Source organism: Bos mutus, chromosome 19, assembly GCF_027580195.1.
Source record: "Bos mutus isolate GX-2022 chromosome 19, NWIPB_WYAK_1.1, whole genome shotgun sequence".
Taxonomy (NCBI): domain Eukaryota; kingdom Metazoa; phylum Chordata; class Mammalia; order Artiodactyla; family Bovidae; genus Bos; species Bos mutus.
Window position 1 is genome coordinate 53,485,319 of NC_091635.1, and position 19,153 is coordinate 53,504,471.

The following is a 19,153-nucleotide window of genomic DNA, read 5'->3' on the forward strand; positions in this document are numbered from 1 at the left end:
ATGACAGATGCTTATTGCTCAACTGACAGACGTGCTGCCAAAGCCCACGGGGGTTACTTTAAGATCTAAAGGACTTGAATGTACTTCACTGTCACGTTGAAGAGAATAGAACTTTCAGGGTGTAATCAAAATTTCGTATGTATGAGAACTCAGTGACCCACAGGCAATGTCTGCCTTAACAACACAACACGACACAAAAGAACTGAGTGTGCCGCCATTGCTTACCGACATTTAGAAATAGCTCCTTTAAGCCCCAGACCGAGGCGGGAGATGAAGGGAGACCATAGGTGCAGCACAGGCTCCGGCTCCTGGAGACCCCAGCCCAGACTCAGCTCATGCCCTAATTGGGAGACCCCAGCGTTCACTTTTCACTTTCATGCATTGGAGAAGGAGATGGCAACCCACTCCAGTGCTCTTGCCTGGAGAATCCCAGGGACGGGGGAGCCTGGTGGGCTGCCGTCTATGGGGTCGCACAGAGTCGGACACGACCAAAATGACTTAGCATTAGCCCAGACTCAGCTCATCCCCTAATTGGCTGTGACTTTGGGACGTCGTTAACCTTTTCAGCCATTTGTAAAATAAAGGGTTGAGCTGCAAGACCTCAAAAGGCAGAGTCTTTGGGTCTGTGGTTCCGAGAAGAACTGCAAAGCTGGGGCGAGAAAGCATGCTCCAAGACTTACTAAATACATACTCAAGGTCTTTTCAGTTTTTAAATGTTGATTATGGAAACACTCATAAAGGTAGAGAAAATAGTGCAATGATCCTCCACATATTCATCATGTAGACTTAACTCATTAATATTTTGCCATATCTGCTCGTCTGTATTTTTTTTGAAAATTTTTTTAAATAGAAAAATTATTTATTACTGCTCTTTTCATGTATCTTATTGTTCCAGAAACAGTCTTCCGTACATATCTGAAATGATGTACTGTCACACACTCTGTTTAAAGGCAAAGCCTCATTGATAAAGCTGATCAGCTGTCCAGAGTTCTCAGCTTATGGGACCTCACTTCCTGGTTTTACATTAATTTCTGAAGGTCAGAAAAGTCACCTCCAAAAAATGTCAAGGGCTTTGTAAAAAACAATCACTTTATTCAGTATTATAGCTGTAGAAATGAAGTACATTTTCTTTAAGAAAAAAAAAAAAAACCCCCACAAAGAAAATGCCACTTAACATCATTGGTACGTCAGTAAAGGCCAGCAGGGAAAAATACTGATAAGCTTGTTTCTGACACCAAAAAGGCATTCTAGTCCAAGCTTTAATATGGTTCCTATTTTTTCACTAGATGTTTCTTTTCTGCTATTTTTTATCCTTTTCCGTATTTCATATCCAAGGACTAGTACAGCCTTTAAAATTTCATTAACAGGAGAAAATTCAGTACCTGCTGATTTCTTCTCAAAAGACACTCTAACCCATTAGATACCCCAGCAGCTTCATTCTCATGAAGACTCTAGCCATGAAAAAACTCAAACAGGAAGCTGGATGCAAGTCCTTCCATAACATACTGTCCATTTAGGCCAAGAAAGCTACTGGTCTCTGATGTCCATGTTCATCAGTCACTGAACCAACACTTGGAGGTTCAACAATAACATCACAAAGCATCCCTCCAGTAAGGAGGAAGTAAGACACCACCACCAGAGCGCACACCATCGTGGCCGACGGCATGTGCACCCAGGGCGGCTTCTTCAGCTTCAGGTTCGGGCATTCGAGCACCAAGAACGGGACTCTGTCCAAACTCTCCATGTTGGTGGCGGCAGGGGAAGCTCTCAGCCTCCAACCTCATGCGCCACCCACAAACAGCTGACATATTTTTAAAGTAAGTCCAGACATGGCCTCTGTCGCCCAAGGCTACAGTCTTTCCTCGTGGCTCAGCTGGTTAAGAGTCTGCCTGTAAAGCAGGAGACCTGGGTTCACTCTCTGGGTCAGGAAGATCCCTTGGAGAAGGAAATGGCAGCCCACTCCAGTATTCTTGCCTGGAGAATCCCATGGACAGAGGAGCCTGGTGGCTTATAGTCTATGGGGTCACAAAGAGTCAGACAGGGCTGAACAACTTTCACTTTTACCCAAGGCTACAGTCTGCTTTTGCACGGTGCTGGAGTGACTGTGAGGAGATTCCCCACGTCCAAGGGCAGAGCAAGAGACTTCCAGAAAAACATTTACTTCTGCTTTATTGACTATGCCAAAGCCTTTGACTGTGTGGATCACAACAAACAGTGGAAAATTCTTCAAGAGATGGGAATACCAGACCACCTGACCTGCCTCCTGAGAAATCTGCATGCAGGTCAAGAAGCAACAGTTAGAACTGGACATGAAACAACAGACTGGTTCCAAATCAGGAAAGGAGTACGTCAAGGCTGTATACTGTCACCCTTCCTGTTTAACTTATATGCAGAGTACATTATGAGAAATGCTGGGCTGAGTGAAGCACAAGCTGGAATCAAGATTGTCAGGAGAAATATCAATAACCTCAGATATGCAGATGACACCACCCTTATGGCAGAAAGCAATGAACTAAAGAGCCTCTTGATGAAAGTGAAAGAGGAGAGTGAAAAAGTTGGCTTAAAGCTCAACATTCAGAAAACTAAGATCATGGCATCTGGTCCCATCACTTCATGACAAATAGATGGGGAAACAATGGAAACAGTGACAGACTTTATTATTTTGGGCTCCAAAATCACTGTGGGTAGTGACTGCAGCCATGAAATTAAAAGACACTTGCTCTTTGGAAGAAAAGTTATGACCAACCTAGACAGCATATTAAAAAGCAGAGACGTTACTTTGCCAACAAAGGTCATCTAGTCTAAGCTATGGTTTTTCCAGTAGTCATGTATGGATGTGAGAGTTGGACCATAAAGAAGGCTGAGCACCGAAGAACTGATGCTTTTGAACTGTGGTGTTGGAGAAGACTCTTGAGAGTTCCTTAGACAACAGGGAGATTCAACCAGTAAACCCTAAAGGAAATCAGTCCTGAATATTCATTGGAAGGACTGATGCTGAAGCTGAAACTCCAATACTTTGGCCACGTGATGTGAAGAACTGACTCACTGGAAAAAACCCTGTTTCTGGGAAAGACTGAAGGCAGGAAGAGAAGGGGATGACAAAGGATGAGATGGTTGGACAGCATCTTCCATGAGGTCACAGAGTTGGACATGACTGAGCGACTAAACTGAACTGAACTGACAGTCTGCTTCTTTGAAAAACAAGACTTTAACAATACCATCATTAGGCCTGAGAAGATGGTAATTAAAAGTAATTTAGGGACTTCTTTGGCAGTCCAATGATTAAGACTTGGAGAGGGCGTGGGTTTGACCCCTGGTCAGGGAACTAAGATCCCACATTGCCTTGCATGCATGCAATCCCCAGTCCACATTCACATTTCCCCATAGTTCTCTGGACAGGCTCCTAGCCTCCTCCTACCCCATGTCAGTCCCTGGGGTCAACCACTGTTAACTACGTCTAGTTTTAGAGCCCCTGGTGATTCCCTTTCCAGAAATCATAGTTTATACCACCAATTCTTGTTTACCATCTGCGGTCACAGTGTTTGAGCTTCCTGCTAGGATGGATGAGGGTTCAGCTAACTTGCTTCCACTGTGGTGTATTTCCACCTAGTTCCTCTGAATAGTAATGTTGCAGGAAGGGGGACCCCTTCCAGGGCCCGAGAGTGGGCCTTTGTCTAACTCTCGGAAATGAATTGTCCAAGGAGACACATGCTGACGAAGCAAGAAGCTTTACGGCGCCTGGGCGGAGAGCAGCAGGGTGAGGGAATCCTGGAGGCCCGCTCTGCCACATGGCTGGCAGTCTCAGGGTTTATGGAGATGGGATTGTTTCTGGGTTTTCTTTGGCCCATCGTTCTGACTCAGGGTCTTTCCTGTGGCACACACATCTCTCAGTGAAGATGGATTCCAGTGAGAAGGACTCTGGGAGATTGGTAGGACATATGGACTGGCATCCCCTCTGTCCGTTTGGCCTTTCCTGAATTCTTCAGGTTGGTTATAACTTGTTAGTTCTGCGTTCCTTACCAGGACCTCCTGTTGTAAGATAACAGAGGCAGGTGGCTACTATTTTGCCTGGCCAGGGCAGGCAGTTCCAGTCAGTGGTTCCCGTAACAGTAACACTGACCGAGGTTCTACTTCGGGTTGAATTGTGTCATCCCCCAAAGATATGCTGAAGTCCTCATTTCCGGTGCCTGTGAATGTCACCTTATTTGACAATCAGGTCTTTGCAGATGTAAACAAATGAATGCACGGTCATATTGCATTAGAGCCAGCCCCAAATCTAATGGCTGGCATCCTCAGGAGAGAGGTATTTGGAAACAGACCCACACAAAGAGGGAAGACAGCTGCGTGAAGACAGAGGCAGAGACTGGAGAGATGTGAGCAAAAACCAGAGTGCTGAGGGTTGCCTGCAACCAGCAGAAGCTGGGAGAGGCAAGGAGGGGTCCCCCCTTAGGCCCCTCAGGGACAGCGTGGCCCCGCAGGCCCCCAGAATTGTGAAAGAATAAATGTTTGTTTCAGACTACTCCATTTGTTGTGGTTTTTTATGGCAGCCCCAGGAAACCAATACAGGGCCTTCCCAGGTGGCGCTAGTGGCAAAGAACGCGCCTGCCAATGCAGGAGACACAAGAGACGCAAGTTTGATCCCTGGGTCAGGAAGATCCCCTGGAGGAGGGCACGGCAACCCACTCCAGTATTCTTGCCTGGAGAACCCCATGGACAGAGGAGCCTGGTGGGCTGCAGTCCACGGGGTCACAAAAGAGTTGGACACAACTTATGACTAAACAACAGCAGCAATGTAGGGAGAAACCCAGTTCTTCCCTCCTGGGTATTTCTTCCTGTGAGTTGCCTTTACTGCTCACAGATAACACGTCTGGTCAGCAAGTGTGTGGCCGTTTCCCCCTACAACAAACGATTCTCTGAGACATCAGCTGAGTATCCTACCGTTTAATTCAGTTCTGACCCTGTCTGCCGAGAGATAGCATTAGGTCCCCAGGTTGAGAGCCCAGTCTTTTAAGACTGCCCACCCCATCTCCCCTGCACATACCTCAGATGCCAGTCACAAATCCAGGTTATCATCTGTACTTCACACCAACCAGCTGTAGATCAGAGCTTCCAACCACCCGCTCCTTGGGTATGATTAATTTGCTACAGCAACTCACAGAACTCAGAGGAACACTTACTTACATTTACCAGTTAACATGTGATAAAGGACACAGATTAACGGCTGGATGGAAGAGATGCACAGGACAAGCCCTCTGCAGGGAGTTTCCCTTGCAGTCCCGCTACATGTTTACGAACCCGGACGGATCTTGGACCCCACACTTTTGAGATTTTATGGAAGCTTCATCACGTAGGTACGATCAATCATTAACTCCATTTTCAGCCCTTCTCCCTCCTAAAGAGAATGGGGGGTCGGGGCTAAAAATTCCAAGCTTCTGACTGTGGCTTGGTCTTTCCGGTGACCAGCACCTCAACCAGGAACCATCCAAGAACCCACTGCTTTAGAACAAAAGACATTCCTAGCCTGCTGGAAATTACAAAGGTTTCAGGAGTGCTGTGTCAGGAGCTGGGGACAGAGACCGATGTATTTATCGAATTACAAATCACAATATCACAATTACATAAGATGCATACAGCTCTATTTCTTGTTCCATCAGCTACCTTGACTGTATATTTCGTAAGATAAGAATAAGAACCAAAGGTTTCAACAGGCAGCTGAATGGACCCAGGGTCTGAGAAGTCAGAGGGATCGTGAGCTGCCCCAGGCAAAAGGGCACATTCTTCCGAGCTAGGTCATAGCTGCTCCAGCTTGAAGACTGTAGGGGGTCCCAGTGATGGAGCTGGAGCTGAAGGAGAGCCCTGCCCAGAGTTGAGGTTATCTCACATGCTTCTAGGCACCAGCTCCCAGAATCTGCCTGCTTCCCTCTTGCTTCTCAGAGACCTGCTCTTCTGGAAAGGTTCTGGATGCAGGCTGTGGAGATGGGTCCTCACAGAGCGGCTTCCTCTGAGTCTGGTTTTGACATGAAGCACCAGTGGGCATTGGGAGATGCTAGAAGATGATTGAGTGATGCTCCCCTTTTATTCTGTAGGAATGTTATTCACCATCTTTTTCACTCTGGAAATTCATGAGAGAAGTTTCTTTCACATCTTGATTCAAAGAAAATCTGTGCCTTTTCTGTACAAATCGGATGGCTTACTTTTGTGGTCTTGGAAAATCCAGTATCTTAGTTCCCCTTAGCTCTGGCTGTGAGGAAATTCAGAGTTGAAGTATCAGGCATGTGTAACTCTGGTGTAGGGGCTTACAATGGAACTTGCTTGATAGTTAGGGAATATTTCATGCATGCTAAAATTACAGAGACTATACAACAAATATTCACATATCCCATGATAAATAGCTTCTTGGACTAGGTATTTATGCTTCCCACTTAAAAATAATAAATTAAAAAATTTTTTCCCAATGTATGCATCTGTAACAAACACACAACATTATTTTGCATGTCTTAAAACATATTAGTGGTTTCACACTACATATAGACCATATGTGTGTGTGTGTGCATGCTAAGTTGCTTCAGTTGTGTCTGACTCTTTTCTACGCTATGGACTGCAACCGGCCAAGTTCCTCTGTCCATGGGATTCTCCAAGCAAGAATACTGGAGTGGATTGCCATGCCCTCTCCCAGGGGATCTTTCCCACCCGGGGATTGAACCCGAGTCACTTACACCTCCTGCATTGACAGGCGAGTTAGTGCCATGCCCTCTTCCAGGGGATCTTTCCCACCCGGGGACTGAGCCCGAGTCACTTACACCTCCTGCATTGACAGGTGAGTTAGTTCCTTACCACTAGTATCACCTGGGAAGCCCGTACTGTAGATGTAGTCTTCGATAATTTGTTCTTTTTACTCAAAACTCTTATTCTGAGACTTGTGCTGACACATGAAATTAATTCCATTTTCACTGCTGTATAATATTCTATTATGGTTGTTCAGTTGCCAAGTCATGTCTGACTCTTTGCGAGTCCATGGCCTGCAGGACACCAGACTTCCCTGTCCCTCACCATTTCCTGGGGTTTGCCCAAATTCATGTCCATTGAATTGGTGATGCCATTCAACCATCTCTGTCATCCTCTTCTCCTTCCCAGCACCAGGGTCTTTTCCAGTGAGTCAGTTCTCTGTATCAGGTGGCTAAAGTACTGGAGCTTCAGCTTCAGCTTCAGCATCAGTCCTTCCAATGAGTTATTCAGGGTAGATTTCCTTTGAGATTGACTGGTTTGATCTCTCAGCTCCTCATAGCAAAATTCAAGTTTAACTTAAAGAAAGCGGGGAAAACCACTAGGTCAGTCAGCTACGACTCAAATCAGCATTCTATTCTTAGACTAGAGAAATTATGCTGTAGTGTTTAAGAGCGTGGCTCTGGAGCCAGAATGCCAGGGTTCAAATCCCAGCTCTGTCACTTTCTAGATCTGTGACCTTGGGCAAATTAAATTTTCTGTGCCTCAGTTTCTGCAGCTATAAAATAAGGCCAAGGATAGCATGTACTTCATAGAGCTGATGTAAAGATTTGAAATAAGGTTGTAGTTGTAAAGCGTCTAAAATATGCCGGGTTCATGGGGTGTGCTCTTTAAGAGCTGGCAGTCCCACATTTATTTACCTGCTGGTGGGCTTTTAAGCTGTTTCTAGTTTTTTGTTTTGTCTCCAGGATGTGGCAGGGAACATTATTTTTTTAATTGGGATGTAGTTGCTTTACAATATTGCGTTAGCTTCCTCTGTACAATGAAGTGAATCAGCCATATGTACAGTAAATTCTCTCCCGCTTGGACCTGCCTCCCATCCCCTACCCACCCCCTACCCCATGCCAGTCATCTCAGTCACCACAGAGCACCGAGCTGAGCTTCCTGTGCCATATAGCAGCTTCCCACTAACTATTAATACCTCTTTTACACATGGTCGTGTATATATGGAATCTAAAGTGGCTCAGACGGTAAAGTGTCTGCCTGCAGTGCGGGATACCTGGGTTTGATCCCTGGGTTGGGAAGATCCGCTGGAGAAGGAAATGGCAACCCACTCCAGTACTCTTGCCTGGAGAATCCCATGGACGGAGGAGCCTGGTGGGTAGTGTACATTATGTCTGTCCCAATCTCCCAATTCACCCCACCCTTGCGTCCCCCCTCCCCATGTCCGCATGTTCTTGTCCTGAAATAGGTTTATCAGGAACATTTTTCTAAATTCCACATATATGCTTTAATATATGATATTTGTTTTTCTCCAGTCTCTAGGTCCATCCACATCTCTACAGATGACCCAACTTCATTTAATGGCTGAGTAATATTCCATTGTGTATATATGTACCACATCTTCTTTATTCACTCATCTGCCAATGGACATAGGGAACTGTATTGTAAATGTTTCTTTGTGCAAGAAAGAGACCCTCTGAGCTGAGTACACACCCGGGAGTGGGATTGCTGGGCTGCAGGGCGTTCCGGTCTTTCACTGTCTGGGCGGTGCCACATCGTTCTCCTGGAACTGTTGTGCTGAGCGGCTGAGTGCTCCCATCGCTGTCACCGTGGCTCTCCTAACGGTGTTTTGTGTACTACTTTCGCTTACACTTTGCTTGATCTTCCTTTCCCTTTGTCCAAATATCCCCATCTACTCATTTTTATCCTCATGCCCATTTCTATAAGCGTTCTTTTGTCCCTTCACCCTCCTTTTTTCTTTTGAATGAAGCAGAATCTAAATGCATAAGAATTAGGGCCTCACAGAATGGAGGTCATAATACAGGGCTGCCAGCTGCCCCCACCCTGGACCTGCAGGCGCCCTGGCTCTCGGCGTTTGGAAAGGTTGCTATGTTACGGCTGATATGAGTACTGAGTGTTCACTATGTCATAGGTGCCCTGGCTACGTTATCTTGTTCAGTCTTACAGCAACCCCATGATATAGGACCATTAGAGTCAAAGAACCTTGATTCGAAGGAGGCAGTGATGCCGGAGTCTGTGCTCTTAATCAAGGCCACTGAGGGGGCTGCCCAGCTGGGGTGACTCAGGCACAATTTGCATAGACTGCCGTATGAACAGCGCCCCCTGGAGGTGTCCAGTGCCATAGCCCTGGCCTTCTACTAAGTAAGAGCTTAAGGAAAATGCTTCCGACCTATCTGATAGGCTTAGGAGGGTAGGCACGTGACCCACTGAGGGGCTTTTCTGGTCTGGATTTATAGGAATTTCTTAGGGTCTTAGTGCTTCAGGTTCTACAAGCCTATTGGCGTGGAAGCCCTCCCACCTGTATACACATTTCTTTAGGAAGGGAGAGCCCAGCGTGGGCCCCGTGTGCTGACACCGACCATGTAAGGGCATGAACTCGGCCGCGGTTGGCGGCTCCCCACCTTGGTCAATGCAGACGTATTGAGCAGTATATTACGAGTGTGTCTCACTCCGATGATGTGTTATGGATAAGTCATTAAGGAGGCAGCTCACCGCGGTGATGTATTGGTATAATAGATCATCAGAGTGAAGTCTTCTGCCGACATACGGGCTGGCTCAAAGGGTGGTGGCATTCAGGGAAGAATTAACCCAGCAGCAGGTCTGGCTTAATTACAGGATAAAAGGTTTGTGAATGATGGGCTGAAGTCTGCAGCACCAGCATTTTGATTCTTGATGTAAAAGTATAATTGGGCTTCCTGAGAGAATTTTTGATTATTTCCAAACAGCTTTATCACAACAGCACAACTTTCCACATGGCTACAGGGGGGCACTTCTTCTTGGGGGGAGATCCCCAGGTCCTCTCCCCATCTGAGTTATGGTCATACTTTTGATTTGTGGGCCGCAGAATGAGTTAAGGGGAGATAAAATCCAAGCAGCCTGCCTTTAAGGCCTTCAGAATGATGTCCTTAGCAACCAGACCATTGGAATTGACTGATTTATTCAAATCACCGTTAACCAAGGCAGTGGTTCTCAACTCAATCTGTGGGCATGTGTGGAGAAAAGCGGGCAGTCTGGCAAGCATGTGTGTGCATGTGTCTGAGGACATTAGCATCTCAGGGATAATAATAATAATCATGTTTATCGGACACTTAGCATTGTGCCAAAGGCTTTGCATGTATTATTTAATCTCATTTAATCCCTACGACAACATTGTGAGACAGGCATTCTTCTTCTTCTCATTTTCCAGATGAGGAAACCAGCCAAGGTTGCACAGCTGCTCTCGGGCAGGGCCTGATGCTGCAGGCGACTCTAACCGTCTCCCCTCCCACCTCCAGGCCGACCAACCCCCTTCCTTTGAGGACCCTACATCAGCGCTCTGTGGACAGGAGACCTCAGTGAGTGCAATTCAAGATGTGTTTGTTGAAAAAGTAAGTTTTATTTTAAGACACATAAATCAAATGTCTGGTATTAGTAAGGTCTCAAATTTGGTTCAAGTTTGTTATTTCTTGAAAAGCTCGTAGTTGGAGAGACTTCATAGCAATGGTGGGTGAAACTGTTTAGCCCAATTCTCCCACTGGAGAAACCATAAAAGCTACATAGGGACTTCCTTCATGGTCCAGTGGTTAAGAATCTGCCTTCCAATGCGGGGGATGTGGGTTCGATCCCTGGTGTGGGAACTAAGATCCCACATGCCTGGGGCAACTGAGCCCATGTGCCACGGCTACTGAGCCTGCGCGTTCTGGAGCCCGTGCAACACAATGAGATAGCCCTTGCACTGCAACGAAGATTCAGTGCAGCCAAAAAAAAAACTGCCTAAAACATTGTTTGAAATTTTCTTAGATAAAATTAAGTTCCTGACAGGAGACTAAGAATGACTAGGTCAACAGAGACGGAAGAATAGGAACCAGAGAGGTCAATGGTAGACCAGGAACAAGAGAGGCGAATAAGCAGAGACAGCTTGGCCCTGAGGGTTACCATGCTTACAATCCTGTAGCTCCCAGAAGAGAGAGCGGTGGAAGCCGGAAGGCAGCCCTCTCTGCAGCCCCAGGGGACCCCCAGGGCTACCTGCTTGGGAGAGGTGATCTCAGGGTGGAGCAGCCTTCAGGCAGAATTACAACCCAGGTTCCAATTACCCAGATTGTCCAGGTCCAGGAAATAGCAGCCTCGAACGTGCTTTAAGGTGGGTCCAGACTGGAATGGCTCCACATTACAGAAGCAGATCTCTGGACACTGGGCCACATATTATTCCTATAAATCATTTTTAAAATACTGGACTGTGGTTGATGAGAACCAGGCACACAAGGAAACCCAACTCCATGAGTGAGAACCAGCAAAAACAGCCGGCAGAAACAGATCTATAAAGATTTTGGATCTTGAAACCATCAGACTACTGAAAATAAATGAATTTTCTTCCTTATTACATTTAAGTAAATAAAAGATAAGCTTTAAGATACCTTGAGAGAACAGACAACAATAAAAGAGAAGTTGTTCTATAAACCTGCATCTTTGGAAACACCTCATAAAGTAACTGTGTGAGCTCCTTTACTCATAGAACTACCTGTTAGATCCATGGGAAAGAATGAGAAGACAGAGCTGCCAAGTGAACTATGAAAACCTAACGGTGAATCTTTCTTTATCTTAGGTATTGGCATAACCCAACGATCGGTACTGTTCTAGGGCGTGACGGCTTAGGAGTGAATATGATTTGAACTTAATACATTTTTAGGGGCTTCGCAAATGGCGCAGTGGTAAAGAATCTGCCTGTCAAAGCAGGAGACTCAAGAGACGTGGGCTTGATTCCTGGGTCAGGAAGATCCCCTGGAGTAGGAAATGGCAACCCACTCTAGTATCCTTGCTTGGAGAATTCCATGGACAGAGGAGCCTAGCAGGCTACAGTCCAGGGGTCACAAAGAGTTGAACACGACTGGGCGACTGAGTGCACACACACGCATTTTTAGAGGGTGTCAAATTCAGAACCAGGCGGATCCATCTCCTGCCCCTAAACACGGTCCTAAAGTAAACTGCTTGAGGAGATTGGATCCTGAAGATTACAGGTGGGGGATTTTGAAGTGTGCTCTGTCCCACTGGAAATCAAAGAAGCCCAACTAAAAGAACTGTGAACTGACTGACAAGGCAGCTGTGGATTGAACAAAACTTTTTGAAAGGGCTATCTTTTCTGGAAGATTATGACTTTGGAGGAACTAAGGTGATTGGCAGTTCAAAGAATCAGAACATGTAAAATTCTTAAAAATTTATTGACTTATATAATTTTGCCTGTATTACACATAATTAAAAAACCCTTTGTGCAGAAAAAAGAGAAGTTGTTATAGGACAAATACACCAGCTGTCTATCCACCGTTCTCCTATCCCATTCCACCCTCAACCCATGTTGTCCCCCATAAAGAAGAAATTCTGGGCAGCAGAATTCAATATGGAAATCTCACTTAGCTTGGTATCAGAAAACCTAAAAAAGACATTGTTCTATTCTCAGTAAGTTTGTCCTCAAAAAAGAATGTCAAATGTAGAACTTCCTTTGTCTCTTATTTGTGACTCAAAAAATATAATTTGAATTTTCATTAATTTGGAAGTAAGAAATACTTATAGACAAATTGACTGAAAAATCTGGAAAATAGATAACCGACAATATCCCACACCCCTGTCTTGCAAATAAAAGGGTTATACCGCTTCACATTTTTAAATTGTCATAGAAAATATACTGTTACATTTGATATGTAAGTGTTAAAAAATGTAAGTGGCTATGATGCTATGACATTTATATGTCATTGCTAAAAACCCATAAGATATCAGAGTATTGCATCATAGTTAAAAACATGGCTCTACCTTGGACAGACTGCATTGGGGTTTCAGCTCTGACACAACATTTTGTAATTGTGGGCAAGTTACTTTATTTCTCAGAGCCTCAATTTGCTCATCTGCAAAATGGGGATAATAGTAGCACTGTATCTGCTTCAAAGGGTTGAAAGAGTCAAAAGAGATCCTGGGTGGAAAGAGCTTTGCACTCTGCTGACCCAGGAAACTTGCCAATGTGACTTTAACATCCTAGAATAGCATTACCTATCCAGGTGAAGCTGGCATTTGCATTTTGCTTGCATTTAAATCCAAGAAGGCTTTACGTAAAGAGATGGATTGCCTATGTGTAACTAGTCAGAAAAACTCTCTTACCATGAAAAGTTGATGAGACTTAAGTCCTGGGGCCCATCTAAGGGCTGCTCAGACTTGGCTGTTTACAGAGAACCTTTTGATAAAGAAGCTACTTATTCTGGCCTCTAAAATCAAGGCCATCTCCTTGTGAAGGGTAGAAATCCAGGTGAGATAAGATTGATAATCCTGCACTGCAGAAATTTATTAAAGATGTCTAGATTAAAAATGGAGTTGTCAGTCAGTCAATCAGCCCGTATTCTACCTTTTTCTTTGTCATTTACTAAAAATATTCCTGTATGGCAGAGTCCCCTGCAGACATCCTAAATGCTAATCTCCCTTCCCTTCCCTTTTGAAGGACAAGCTTGGTTGTGTTCCTTAACAGAGGTCCCTGGATTTGACCTTGTCTTGATGAAGATTTTACTACTACTATTTAAATTTTTCCTGAATCATATGATTTCAAATAAGGAGGAAAGGCACAAGAGTGGAAGTCACCAATGAAGTATGGCTTAGGCTGCACTCTCCTTTTTTGGATAATTTCCTGAAATCCCAGTGAAAGGGAACAGGATGCAAACAACTAATGTGAAAATTGATCCAAGGATTAACTATTGATCAGTAGGTTGCTGTGAAACTGTCGGAGTTCCTTATGTCAAAGAACCAAGTCAGCATCATTTCAGTTTTCCAATATCTCAGCCAGAACTTGGGGGATGTCTTAGGTTGGGTCTCCTGGAAGCAGACTCTGAGATGGAGAGCTGCAAGCAAAATTTTAGTTAGGAGCATTTTCAGGAGATATACCTGTAAGGGGGCAAGGGAGGCTGGACTCCCCGCCAGTGTGGTTGCCTCAGAGTCTCAGCTAATTGTCTGGGGAGCTCTGTGAATGAGATGGCTCTTCAATGTTGTTCCTGGGCGAGAAGGCTGGGCCTTTGCTCTCCTCTATCAGCCAGTCACTGGCCGGGGCCATCCCAGGGAGAGGATGTACCTTGGGTAAAGAAATTTCCAATGAGGGATGAAGCTCTGAGCCACAAGCAGTCCATACAGTAGCTGGGAATGGGTGGGTGGCCCTGAAGGGATTTTGGTGGACAGTATCCATGACAGATTAACCTTTGAGCTTCTCAGACTCACTTGCTTCTCATAGTAAGTCTGACCTATCTCTGATGGTTTCTCTAGGATTGCAGATTGTTTCCAAGGGAAACAGACAAGAAAAGGGCTAATGGAATGAAGGGCAGCCCCTGCTACTGCTTTTGAGTTCAAGACTCTGATACTCAAATACCCAACTCTCCACCACCTGTACTACATTCTTCTTACCCTTGGCTGGCATCTTTGCTGGTCTAAGTGGCTTGTTTGGGGTGATGACCCAGACTCTCATTCCGGGGGATTCTGAGGTGTTTTGTTTACCATGCTGTTTTCATGCCTTGGCTGCTGTACTTAGCCATTTACTATTAAACCTGGGTATGATAACACCAAGAATGCCCCAGTGGAACATCCGGGTGTCAAGGTATTCTTCTTCACCTTTGCTGAGAACCAGCAGCTGTGGTTCACACTAACGTAAACTAGGCTGATCTACATGTGAACTTGGCTCGGTTTTTCTCCTCCTTTGTCAGCTGGCCATGCAGGACCCCTGTGCAGGCATAGGTTTGGGGCTGGGGCAACACTGGTGTATAACATGGGATCTGAGTTACCTATTCCTGCAGCTCACTTGCGCTGATCCTGAATGTACCACTTTTATCTTACGACGGATAACTTTTGGGCCTGCCTGCCCCCGTGACTGGGTAGATCTGACGAAACCAGGCTCTTGAGGGGTAGCTCTGGTTGCCTGTCTGATTACTTGGTGTCACTTGGTCAGTCCTTGCTCTCCCAGGTTCGGTAGCATCTGGGAGCTGCTTTTACGTTTGCCTGTAGTTCTTCTTGCAGATGGCCTGTCTTGCTTCAGAACCAAGGGGGTCTATAATATTATTCTCTTCCTGGGGCTTGCCTGAAACTCCATGTGGCATCTTTTCCTACCACAGATCCTGCAGTTCCAGGGAGCCTGCTGGGTCATAAAAGAACAAGAAGCAGAGTTGCCTGAACCTGATTGGAGCCATTTCCTGCCCTGGTTCCCACTCCAAGCTGGCAGACTTCCATGACAGCAAGGGCTGTGGTACCACCAGAATCTTCCAAACATCTGCTTCTTGATTGGTGGTGGGAGCAGAGGCTCTGGTGCTGGGACCGTGCTTCAGGGACAAGGAGGCGGGGCTCCACATTCCTGCCTCTGCCAGTCCTTGGCCCTGGAAGGGATATAATTTTGAGCAAGGCAGTTCCCTGTGGCCAGAGAAATTCCCAGCGAGGGAGCCAGCTTTGAGCCCTCATCAGCTGATAGCCCGTGTCACAGGGATGTGTGCTGAGGGGGTCTGGGCACTGGACTACAGTATCCACTACAGGGATCTTCCAGGGCTGAAACCAGGGTGAGGAAAGTGAGGTACAGAGGACCCAAATTTAAGGAGTTACTCTCAAGGTCATACAAGTGCAGATTTGACAGTCATAGACTGTCAAACAGTCTTGAACATCTAGTATCAGTAAGTGGTGAAGATTTCAGGTCGATCAGAATAAACTTCCCAGGCACCATGAAGTCAGCCGCTTTCTGGAAATGGTGGAACCATGGACAACAATTCTAGAATACTTCCTTTCTAATTCTCAGCACAGGACAGGAAGGGTGAACACAAGGAGAAAATGTTACTTGTAATTACTGCTAAAAAATTTCAAAGCACCTTTTCAATGTGCCAATTATTCTATGACTTTGTCTAAGCCCAGTGTCATAATCCTGGGATTTCTGCATTATGGAAATGAAGTCAAAGCAGGGAAGAATAGAATGTTCCTGTTTCCTTCTGTAATTATGGCATTGAAGACATTGTCCAATCCTGACCCACAGGCCAACTTCAGTAGGTGGGACCACTCACCTGCGAGAGGGAGCAGGTTATAGAATGACCACAACATGCCAAGCGAACAAGAGCTGGTTGGAAGGCCAGAGAAACACATAATTCATATGCAAGTAGAAATCAGAGTTGAAGCCCAATAGAAAAGAACAAGAGTTGGATACAGAGCAGGTTGAGTGGAGAAGGACATGGGTGTGGGGCAGGATTATTCTTGGTACTGATACTGAGCTAGATTTCAGCCCTGGCATCCTGGGAATGTGTGGGCATCCACTGATAATTTTTGCTTTTCTCTTTTACCAAAAGTGTCTTGGACCATCCTTTCCAACGATATAGTTGAGGCAACTAATCAGATCAAATAGTCATTCTTATTCTTAACAACTTGAAAATAAAGTTCATCAGGAAGAATCAATGCATGAAGGTAGTCAATAAAATTTAAAATATCAGAATGTGAGATATCTCCTAGCTATCACATGTATTATAAGGCAACAATAATTAAAACAGCATGATACAGGTATACATAGGCAATTAGACCAGGGAAGTGCAACAGATTTCAGAAAAACAACTTGCGTTTGTGTCGTTATTAAGTAAATGGCAAAGATAGCATTGCACATCAATGAGAAAAGGAAGGATTATTAAATATTGTTAGGAGTAGGTTGTGAATTTCAGAGAAAACTTAAATTTATTTCTCTATCTGGTACCACAACCCAAATAAGTCCCACATAAATTAAAACTCTAAAAATAAAACTTAAAACTGTTAAAGTACTAGAAGAAAAGAAAATATAGGGCCTTTTTGAACATGACATGAAATACAGCAGACAAAAGGGAAAGAGCAACAGTTCTGACTACGCAGAAGAATAACAACTTTTGTAAGGTGAAAAATACCACAAACAAAAGCTAAAGAATGGAAAAAATGTTTTAAAAACATGTACTAGACAAATGGTTAACATCTACCATATACAAAGAGCTGCTACAAGTCAGTAAGAAAGAGGAATACTGTGGACAAAAGAGCAAGCTCTGCAAACTGGCAATTCACAGAAGAAGGAATGCATGTGGCACATAAGAAATGCACAACCTCAGCAACAAAGAAGGCATCATAAAGCAAAATAAGGTCTATTTTCCCTGTCAGAATTGGCACAAGATAACCAGATTGCTAGTACTCTATGCTAGCAATATAGGACAAGATAAAAACACATGCATGGTTGAAACTGAAACTTACTAAAACTCAGCCCCTCCCACAGTAAACGTGGAAGTGCTATGTCTCTTCAATAACCTATTTTCATTTCTTTTGGATAAGTACTCAGAGGTGGGATTGCTAGATCTTATGTTAGTTCTACTTTTGATTTTTTGAGGAACCTCTATTTCCATGGTGGCTAAACGAATTCACATTCCTACCAACATTGTTCGAGGGTTCCCTTTTCCCTACATCTTGTCAACAATTACTATTTTTTGTCTTCTTGATGATAGCCATTCTTACAGGTGTGAGGTGATAGTGTAGCTTTGACTTGTATTTTGTTTTGCTGAGTTTTATGAGTTCTTTATAGATTTTGGATATTAGCCCCTTATGTGATACTTGGCTTGCAAAATATTCCCCCCATTCTGTAGGTCGCCTTTTTTCTTTGCTGATCATTTCTTTTGATGCACATATGCTCTTACATTTGATATAGTCTTAGCTGTTGATTTTTGCTGATATAACATTTTTAAAGAAGCATTTGGCAGTGTCAGTTAAATTGAAATACATTTGCCCTTTGAATCAGAAATTATACTTTTAGAAATTTATCATACAGAAATCTTCCTTCAAGAGAGACAAGATATATGCCTAAGTAGGTTCACTTAGCTTCCTTATAGAAAAACACTGCAAATAATCTTTCACGATAAGAGAAGTTAGATAAATTATGGAATATCCATATACTGGAAAACTACTAGAAAGAATAGGGCTGATCTATGTTGTGCAGATTTGGAGTAATGTCCACAACAAGTCGTTAGTTACAGGAAAAAGCAAATTGAAAATTATTACATAAAGTATGAGTCTATTTTTTAAATAGTTAAAAAGTAAAAGAATAATTTCAAATTTAAGCTATTATTGTAGAAATTTTCAAGCACACACAAAAAAAGAGTGTACTGAACCCCTCTAGTCCCAAAATATTTTTGCAACAGTTTTCAACTCTTGGTTATTCTTTTTCCATCTTTTTCCATTCCATTCACTTGCCTCTTCAACCCATGGGTTATTTGAAGAAAATCCCAAATATCTTATCACCGTATCCATAAGTAGTATACATCAGGTCCATGCTCACATTCAAAGGACAGTCCAGGCAGGGAGAAAAGATGCATACTGACTTGATGTCAGTGGTCATCCTTGAAAAGTGGCTTAATTGGGGTGGATTTTTATTTTTAGCCTTTCAGTATTGTATAATTTGTTTTTACATGGTTGCGGTAAAAGAAAGCTCAGTAAAGATTTTTGAGAAAGTAAGGGAGAAACCTCAACCATCTTTTTATCTCTACAAGACCCCCTTACAATCTTTAAAAAAGTAAATAAAATCATTGTTATTTGGTTTTAAAAAGCCACCTCCAATCTTTTACAGAATGGTTTGGGGTTAATACAGCAATAAGGATATTAAAATTAGAATACATAATTAGTACTTATTACTATCAGAACATCCAGTGTAGATCAAATATTTGATAGTTGGATTGTAACCTTTAAGTGCTTCATGTACTGTATGTATATTATAATATAAATAAGCTCTTATTAAAATCAGTGTTGTATAGACTGAAAATCTGTGTCCCCCAAAAGTAATCTGTTGCAATCCTAACTCCCAAAGTGATGCTATTTGGAGTCAGGAACTTTGGGAGGTGACCAAGTCATGAGGGTGGGGCCACCGAGGATGGAATTAGTGCCCTCATAAAAGGGACCCCAGAGAGTGCCTTTGCCCCTTCTGCCCCATGAGGCAGAAGATGGCAATGAACCAGGAAGTGGGTCTCACCAGACTCCAAATCTACTGGCACCTTGATCTTGGACTTCCCAGCCTCCAGAACTGTGAGAAATAAGTTTTTGTTGTTCATAAACCACGGGTTTCTATTTTGTTACAGTGCTCAGAGTGAATGAGGTAGATGTGTGCCTGTATGACCGCTTCGTGGAATTGAAGTAGCTCCGTTTTGAAGTTCCCCGGGGGAGAATGTGATTG

The 19,153-nt window shown here is 44.0% G+C and overlaps 1 pseudogene; it reads right to left on the reverse strand.

Annotated features, from left to right (window-relative positions):
- Positions 1-1,374: 1,374 nt before the first annotated feature.
- Positions 1,375-1,744, reverse strand: LOC102265505 (oligosaccharyltransferase complex subunit OSTC pseudogene; annotated as a pseudogene).
- Positions 1,745-19,153: the final 17,409 nt, after the last annotated feature.